Genomic DNA, 9,395 nt, shown 5'->3' with positions numbered 1-9,395 from the left:
CCCTCCTCGGCCTCCCAAAGTGCTGGGATTACAGGCTTGAGCCACCACGCCCGGCTTACTTTTTTTTTTTTTACTTTTTGGAGATGGAGTCACTCTGTCACCCAGGGTGGAGTACAGTGATGCGATCTTGGCTCACTGCAACCTATACCTCCCAGTTTCAAGCAATTCTCCTGCCTCAGCCTCCCAAATAGCTGGGACTACAGGTGCACACTGCCACACCGGCTAATTTTTTTGTGTGTGTATTTTAGTAGAGACAGGGTTTCACCATGTTGCCCAGGCTGGTTTTGAACTCTTGAGCTTAGGTAATTCACCCCCCTTGGCCTTTCAAAGTGCTAGGATTACAGGTGTGAGCCGCCTCACCCGGCCCCCAAAACTAGTTAAAAAAAAATATTTCATAGGAATTGAAGTTTCTGTGGAAGGAAGCAGGAGCGGTAACCAGGCCAATCCAGAAAGGCTTGCTTTCTGAGCTTTCACTTCCCTATCAACTCCTCAGCTCGTTTTTCAGAGGCATCAAATAATGTCATCGGAAATGTTGCCGGCATTTATTGAAACTTCTAATGTTGACAAAAAGCAAGGCTTAAATGAAGATCAAAAGGAGAGCCAGAAACCAAGATCAGGGGAAGGGTTTGAACCAATATTTAAATGACAAATGAAAAAACTAACAAAACAGAAATAATGGGAAGAAGAACGGGAACTCTGCAAACAAAAGCGGAAGGAAAAACGCAAGAGGAAAACATTGGAGCGACAATGTCAAATGGAATCAAACTCAGATGGAAATGACAGAAAACGTGTTCGAAGAGTTGTTCATAGCCCCCTTTGCCTTATTATTGACTGTAGTTTTGATGTCTTGATGGTATTAAAGGTATCATGAATCACTATCAGAAAAAGCTCGTGTATGAATTAGGTCGAATCACTCTTGTTTTAATATGTAATATCCCTTTTATATAAATTTGTGTGTTGAAATGAAAAAAATTTCAGAAACGTTCTATGAATACATTAATGCTAGATGATGATATATGTTGGGTAAATGACATTGAAGAATGGTTCTGTCTCTACAATCCCTGTGAAGACTGGGATGGTGGTGAGGAAGTGACCTTTCCAAGTGTGACACGCGTCAGCCCAGGCTGGGCCTCATGACCTGGTTTGGTGAAAGGTTCTTCCTTCCTATTCTCCTGTTTCTTCTGACCCCTCCCTCCTGCTCTCCCAGATGCTAATGCACAGAACATACCTATCCTGAGTGCAGCCACACTGGCAGAGGGGTGTGCTGGGCTATAATTGCTAATCATCTGTGGACAAAAATATGAATTTTTCTTTAAAATTTTTTTAAATTGGCTATTGCTATATGTATACAATATCCTGATGAACATCCTTATATTTCTATACATGTCCTTATTTACTTGTCCAATAATTTTTTTTTTTTTTTTTGAGATGCAGCCTTGCTCTGTCACCAGAGTGTAATGGCACCATCTTGGCTCACTGCAACCTCCGCCTCCCAGATTCAAGCGATTCTCCTGCCTCAGCTTCCTGAGTAGCTGGGACTACAGGCATGTGCCACCATGTCCAGCTGATTTTTGTATTTTTAGTAGAGATGGAGTTTTACCACATTGGCCAGGCTGGTCTTGAACTCCTGGCCTCCCAAAGTGCTGGGATTCTAGGCGTGAGCCACCACGCCCAGCCGTGACTGACTTCTTTCACTTAGCACAATGTTTTCAGGATTGATCCATGTTGTAGCATGAATCAGCACTTCATTCCTTTTAATCGTCAAGTAATACGCTAGGGTTTGGAGATACCACATCTTCTTTACCCGTTCATCTGTTGATGGCCATCTGAGTTTTAATTTTTGGCTATTATGAATAAAGTTGCTATGACATTTGTGTACAAGTTTTTGTGTGGACATGTGTTTTATTTCCTGGTTATATATCTAGCAGTGGAATTATTTGACTACTTGTTGGCTTTTTAATCATATGAATAGTGTTGCAATGAATATTTTGGCAAAAAAGAGTAATGGAAAGATTTCCAGTTAAAGAAGAAAGCACAAAGGCCCAGGGGCCTGGGTGTTGTGTGTCTTAACTCCTCCGAATAATCCTTCAGCATTTGTAAAAGGAGTTGTTGTAAATATTAGAGATTAAATATAATGGACAGCCTCTGACACACAGTAAATTCTCAGCAAATGATAGCCATTATTCTACACCCTCCAAACCTTGAAGCAGAAATCCTCATGGGCCTAGCTTCTTCATCCATCCGTACCATCAATATTATCAGATTTCCCTGGTTTTTTATTTTTATGACCTTGTCTTTTATTTTGCTAGTGCTGATGTAAACCTTCAGTAATTGCCAGAATGCTACCACCTGTGGAATCTCAAACCAGGCCTTCCTTCCCTCCCTCCCTCCGTCCCTCCCTTCTCTCTCTCTCTCTTTCTCTCTCTCTCTCTCTCTCTTTCTCTCTCTCTCTCTCTCTCCCTTTCTCTCCACGGAGTCTGGCTCTATCGCCAGGCTGGAGTGCAGAGGCGTGATCCCGGCTCACAGCAACCTCCGTTTTCAGGTTTCAACTGATTCTCCTGCCTCAGCCTCCCGAGCAGCTGGGACTGCAGGCTCGCACCACCACGCCCGGCTAATTGTTTTTGTATTTTTAGTAAAGACGGGGTTTCACCGTGTTGGCAAGGATGGTCTCCATCTCTTGACCTCGTGATCCCCCGCCTCGTCCTCCCAAAGTGCTGGGATTACAGGCGTGAGCCACCGCGCCCAGCCTCTTTCTTTTTTTTTTTTAAACAAATGCTTATGTGATCATGGCACCATCCCCCCCACCCACCGACACCCACTGTTGATTATCCCGTCTAAGCCCCTGACATTTTTGTCATTTCACACCAGTCCAGACAACGTTTTTTAAAACTTTGTCTAGAATTTTGCTGCAAAGTCTCCTACTACAAGTTATAAAGATAGTGACCTCTAGTTCCCAGCATTTACCTTCTGTTGTTTTTTTTAAATATCACCAGCTCCTTGTTTTACTGTCCGGGACACTGCGCCTTCCCCTCAAGGGTCTGTCATGAAGAACAGCGCTTCTCTCAGTTCCTAAACGCCCGCGGAACTACGCAGCGCGCCCGCCGGACCCGGGGTGCTTCCTGGCTTCAAAACCCGCTCACTTAGAGCCACTTGACCCACGGTGTCCGCTGTCAGATTGCTTGTTTCTTCGTCAGCCCACAGCCGAGCTGGCCGCCCAATCTTGCCTTGCACTTGATAGGTTTGGCTAAACCCTTCTATTATCTCAAGGCTCTCTTCTGGTGCCTTCTTATTCTGTCCATTTTAATCTTGTGACAGTCCCCGCTCTTCTCCCCAGACCTCAGGTTTCTGGCGAGAGTGTTTTTGTTCTTGTCTGACCTTTTCTGCTCTCACCCTCCCCATGCTGTTTCATCTGGCCTTCAATTTCGCTATTTCTGCTCCAGTGTCTTCACCTCCCTTTTATTTGTCTGTGCGGTCTCTTAAACACTTCTGCAGCAATATCTATTTTATCCTTAAAAGCCTCTGGCCATACTCCTTTGGAAAGCTCTCTTTATTTGTTAAAGAAAACGTTTTATTTTTCTGAAATCTTTCAAGGGGAGCAGGACTTCTGTTCTTCTTCACTTCTACCCAATTTCCTATGCTTTTTGAAATCAATTTCAGTCTCTTCACCGTGTAGATAGAGATGATAAAATCCTGCACTTTACATTTTATGACCTCTAGCATTTTTGCTTATGATCCTCTCAATCCTGCCATATTCGAACCATGGGCAGCTAAATAAACATTCTCCTCTCCACTCAAGTGGTTCTTTAACTTGCATAACTGATGGGCCTTCTTTAAAAAAAAAATTCCTCTGCACCCACGGTGTTGACCTAAATTATTTTATTTATAAATTCAATGGCTGCTCTAATTTAGATATGAGTCTGGCTAGTTTCATAACTTTAGCAAGCTTCCACTGACTCAGTTCTCTCATTTTTCTCTTTTCACACTACCATGAAATTTTGTTCCTGAGGAATATTTCTGTAAGCGTTCCTCCTTTCTTTTCTCATAGGTCTCTGAGATAGAGTAGCGGCACTGTTGATGGGTTAAAAATCCCAGTGTGAACTTGGGCCAGAGGTCCTGTAATACACTTGCTCATAAAGTACGCAACCAGGTCATTCAAAACATGCTTCTGCGGTTATTTAGATTGATTTGCAAAGCCGTTGTAGGAAATGCTCAGATCCCTGTTACTACACATTACAGTCTGATAATGAGTAGTTCAGTGCAAGGTACCTTTCCGCTACCCTAGCTCCTTTCCCAAGCCTCACTGGATGTGTCCCCCAGCCTCATGTCTTTTGGTGACACAGGAGAGGTGTCCTGTGCAAAGCTCCCCTTTTTCTTTCATTTATCTTTCGAAGGCTCATTTGTACATTTGATCTTTTCTCCCAATCCAGTTTACTTCCATGATCTTTCAAGCTTTCACATTGTGTCTTAGTCTGTTTTCTGTTGCTTACAACAGAATACCTGAAACTGGGTAATTTAAAGAGAAGAAATTTATTTCTTACACTTTTGGAGGCTGAGAAATCCAAGGTGGAGGAGCCACACCTGGGGGCCCTTTCTTGCTGGTGGAGATTCTCTGTAGGGTCCCGAGGTGGTGCCGGGCATCACGCGTGGGGAGGGGCTGAGCATGCTAAGCCCAGGCCTCCCTTCATCTCCTTATAAAGCCACCAGGCCCACTCCCATGATAACCCATTAATCCATTAATCCCCAAATGCATTAAGCCATGCATGAGGGCAGAGCCCTTTTGACCCAATCACCTCTTAAAGTGCCCACCACTCAACGCTGCCACATTGGAGATTAAATTTCCACATGAGTTTAGGAGGAGACAAGCATTCAAACATTCAAAAACCTGAGAAGCTGTGTTTGTGTGGCTCTTGCCCTATTGAGGTATTCTGTGAATCCCACACCAGTTTTTTCACACACAGATTTCTGTCTTCAAATTCATCTCCATTTCCTAAGTCAAAGTTACATCTCCATCTGCAACCTCTGCCTCCCGGGTTCAAGCGATTTTCTTGCCTCAGCCTCCCGAGTACTGGGACTACAGGTGTGTGCCACTATGCCTGGCTAATTTTTTTTGTATTTTTTTTAGTAGAGAAGGGGTTTCACCATGTTAGTCAGGATGGCCTCGATCTCCTGCCCTCGTGATCTGCCCACCTCCGCCTCCCAAAGTGCTGGGATTACAGGTGTAAGCTACCATACCTGGCCTGTTTGGAGACTTCTAAGCTTCAACCCCAACCTGTTTTCTTACAGAGTAGCAGAGATGGCTCTAGATTTGGGATTAAGAGAGTCCCAGATAAATTTCTCTACTTAACAAGCTATAAGACATTAGGGAATCCCTTAATTTCCCAGAGGCTCATTTTTCCCCTCTGTATAATAGGGTACTAATAGCTGTTATCTTTCAGAATTCTTGTGACTATTCCATGAAATACTATATGAAAAACCATGTTTAAAATTCTGTCTTATATACTTTTTAACGGAAGCTCTGCTTGCCCTAATGTTGTGTGTATTTCTTTCAGGCCTTCAACATTTTACTTGAAACTTCCCTTCCTTTTCCTTTGGCTTCTCATTTCTCTTGTCTCAGGTTCTCCATCACTTTGCTTTTTCTGATTAATTCATTCATTGTTCATCTGTTCTATCATATTTGGACGAAAATGTTGACATCCTGACAATCAGTGCCAGAGCTGTTTGGGGCTGAGGAGACTATTTTGGGGTAAGGTGACGTGGTTTCCCAGGAGTCCAGCACCCAGAGAGGTAGCCAAATTGCTGATCTGAAACTGAACAGGGTAAGGGAAGAAAAGCGAGGCAAGGGAGAGTGGGAGAGGGGAACACTTCCAGCAAGACGGAGGCTGCACCAGGTGACGTGAGCAGTGAACCAAGTCCTGGGGTGGGATGTGGGTGGCGGTGGGAAATGGGTGGAAGGACACACAAATAGAATGAGGGTAGCAGACATTCTACTGAAGGTCGCTTGGTTACCGTGTTGTAAATGCTCTACCAAGTCTTTAGTACATTTTGCCACCCACTGAAGAAGGTTTTAGGGAAATCGTGGAAAGGAGCCAAGTCCAGACCAGGGTGATGGGGGCACAGGGACAGCAAGCAATGAATGAATTCACTGAAAATCAGAGGTGACCATACCAGTGAAACCCTCCTGGAAATTTACAGACATCTTGGAGAGGGCTTTGAATATTCACTGCGGATAATATGGGAATTGGAGCCAATCTTATGATTCTGAAGGCGGTGGTGACACCACCTGACATCTAGACACCCTTTAAAACAAAACACAGGCCAGGTGAGGCACAGTGGCTCATGCATGTAATCCAGCACTTTTGGAGGCCAAGGTGGGAGAATTGCTTGAACCCAGGAGTTTGAGACCAGCCTGGGCAATACAGGGAAAGCCTGTCTCTACAGAAAATAAAAAATTAGCCAGGCATGGGTGTGGTGGCATACACTTTTGGTCCCAGCAGCTTGGGAGGATCATTTGAACCAGGGAGATTGAGGTTACAGTGGGCCGTGATCGCACCACTGCATACCAGCCTGGACGACTGAGTAAGACCCTGTCTCAAAATGAATGAATGCATGAATAAAATAAAATCAAATAGATAAAACACGACATATGTCAAATGCAGGCAGACGTTCCTTGGACTTGGGTTCTAGCTAAATGAAGACTATCACACAGGAGAAACCTAGCAAGTGTCGGATAAATGGATTTTTAGTTTTTCCTGCCAATAATTTATCATCCTTTGTTCCTCTCTTCCTCTGTGGTTTTTTGAGTGGTCTCAGAAACAGCTATTTCTAAGTGTTCTCTACATCTTTTTTCCTCGTCAAGACCTAGTTTTGGCTGTCATCTTCCTGTACTTCTTGTTTGCCCTCAGCAACCTCGTGTTTCCTGGCTGTCTCCTTCAACCTGAAGGCCATCTTCATCGTCTCCTCTCTGAGCTCCACCTCCAGCTGCTCTCCCAGCTTTCCCTGGGAGCGTTCTTGGCCCAGTGGGGGGTCTTGGGTTTGTTTGTATTGGCTCTTGTGCCTAGCATGGCTGGCAATGCCAGTCTCCCTTCTGTGGGGAAGGATTCTCCTCAATCTTGGTGAAAATTCAGTTTACAGAGAGAGAAAGAGATAAAGATAGAGACAGAGGGAGCGCACACACGAGGGCTTATCTTTTGGAGATAACACAATGAAATATCTCTAGATGAAAGGATATGATGTTTAGGCTTCACTCTAAAATAAACCAGGAGCCAAGGAAAAGAGAAAAGAAGTAGGAGGCTGGATGCTATAGCCAAACCAAGATGATGCACGTTGTTGAAGCCCTGTGATGGCTACGTGAGAGTTCGATATAATCTTCACAACCTGTGTGTACGTTTGCAGATTTCATAATCAGCTTAAGTCTGTTTATTAAAGGCCTGCACATGAGTTATTGGTCTCCACAGCCACCACGGTGTTTTTTGACCTGCACGTGACCTTCAGGGGATTTCTTGAGCCTCATCCACAGCAAGCCCCCACTCTCCCACTGAGCCACATCTATACTTTATCTTGTTATTGATTTGTTGGATGTTCATTTCCCTTTGGTCTGAACGATCCTGGTGGACAGCAGGTATGTCTTATTCATCTTCATGTCCCAGTGCCTAGCACAGAATCTGGTGAACTGAACTGAAATGAGCTGAAGAAAGTTATCTGCCAGTGAATTCCCAGCCCACAGCACCTCCTCCTCCTTGTCATGGCCTTTGCTGGGCCCATAAACCATGGCCGTGGGCTCCTGAGTGGGGCCACAGCACATCCACGCTGGTGCTGGTCTCTCTTCCTTAGAAGGGACAGGGAGCAGCTGCTGTGTCCTCCTGCACGTGCCTCCATATCACCACAGAATTCTCTCCTCGGCCTTCTGCTGCTGCTGCATTATCCAAGAGAATTTCAATTTCCTTTCAGATCTGAAGCTCATAACCAACTTCTGACTTCCTGTGACTTGGTGATTTAAGTGACTGTAACTGTAGACCTAAGTTAATGCTTAGGTCCTGACTGCCTCGGCTTCCTTTGAGCAGCCTCCCTTCCCCAAAAGTCATCCTTCATCTCCAGACAGAGAGAAAGGTGCCCTTCCTCCCTTCTCACTTCCTTTGGGTGGCTGGCCCTCATATCACCCTAAAGAAAGGCAAATCTACCAGTGCCACCATCTGCGTTTCTCATTTCTCTTATCATCCCCTCCCATGTTTCCTTCTGGCCTCCATCCACCCCCAAATCTTCAGCTTTTCTCTGTATTTCCTGTTCTAGGCTCAGCTGAGTAGAATTCTACTATTACTCTAGTTCTGGAAGCTTCTAGGATAGGCATCCTGGCATCATCTTCTCTCGCCACTATTTTAATTAGCTTTTACCAAACATCATTTTATCTTCTTCACAGTGTGCAACACTAAAGGGGTTCAGTTGAAGAGTCTTTTGGCAAGGATTGGAAAGGTTGAGTGGCTTGCTGAAGGTTTCAGAACTAGTAAGGGTCAGTAGTAGAATCTCCATCTCCGAATGTTAGTCCATTGTTCTAACCTGTATCCAGCATCTGGTCTGTGTTACTATCCCCTGGGAAAATGGTGGCTGGCCTTGAACTTCTGTCCATTTTCCTTGAAACAGTTATCTTCCTGGGATATATCTGACAATAGTCTCAGAGGACTTGAAACTGAGATAAGCCAAAATGAGGTAACAATAACTGTCTTACTGATTCATGCTGGCATTGCCTGAAGGCCTGATATTGTCTCTAGCAATTCTCTTATTTCTGAAAAATAGCCCAAAAAAATGGAGGGGAGAAGGTGGATGCATCCCCACATCCAATTGGCATTAGCTAAGTACCTCTTGTTTCCAAAAATCAGAGATAGGCTTGGCATCAGGTCATACTCCAAGAGCTGTCAATCTGTTCGATGATAGACTGAAGCGCTGGCCCCCTTCCCTGGGTAGAAAGTAGGGCCAGGGTCCAATAGCATTCTCAACTGGAGGTGCAGAATGGTGAAGCAGTGAGTGACAGCCACCCTCTGTGGAGAAAGGATGTGGCTGTTCCCAGCTGTCACCTGAGGATCCCCTTGACTGTTTGCATGTGAATTCATGGAAGTGTGTGTGTGTGTGTGTGTGTGTGTGGTAGAGGGGAGAAGAGCTAGTGCAGGCTTAGTTACGGCAATCCTCTCTCTCCCACCCTACCTCCAGTGAAAATAACTTCTATAGCCCAATCACGATGCCCTGTATTTCACAATCTCCTTAGTTCTGGAGCTTTTTGGGAGGCTCTGAGCAACTCTCCCACTGAAGCTATAATTCTACCTTCTGCCCTTGATTGCCTGGAAGAAAATAATATGTTTGTAATCAATTTAAATTTTTCATTTGACCCTTGAAAACAAACTATGTAC

Source organism: Cebus imitator, unplaced genomic scaffold, assembly GCF_001604975.1.
Source record: "Cebus imitator isolate Cc_AM_T3 unplaced genomic scaffold, Cebus_imitator-1.0 Scaffold10, whole genome shotgun sequence".
NCBI lineage: Eukaryota > Metazoa > Chordata > Mammalia > Primates > Cebidae > Cebus > Cebus imitator.
Note: the sequence above shows the minus strand (reverse complement) of the source record.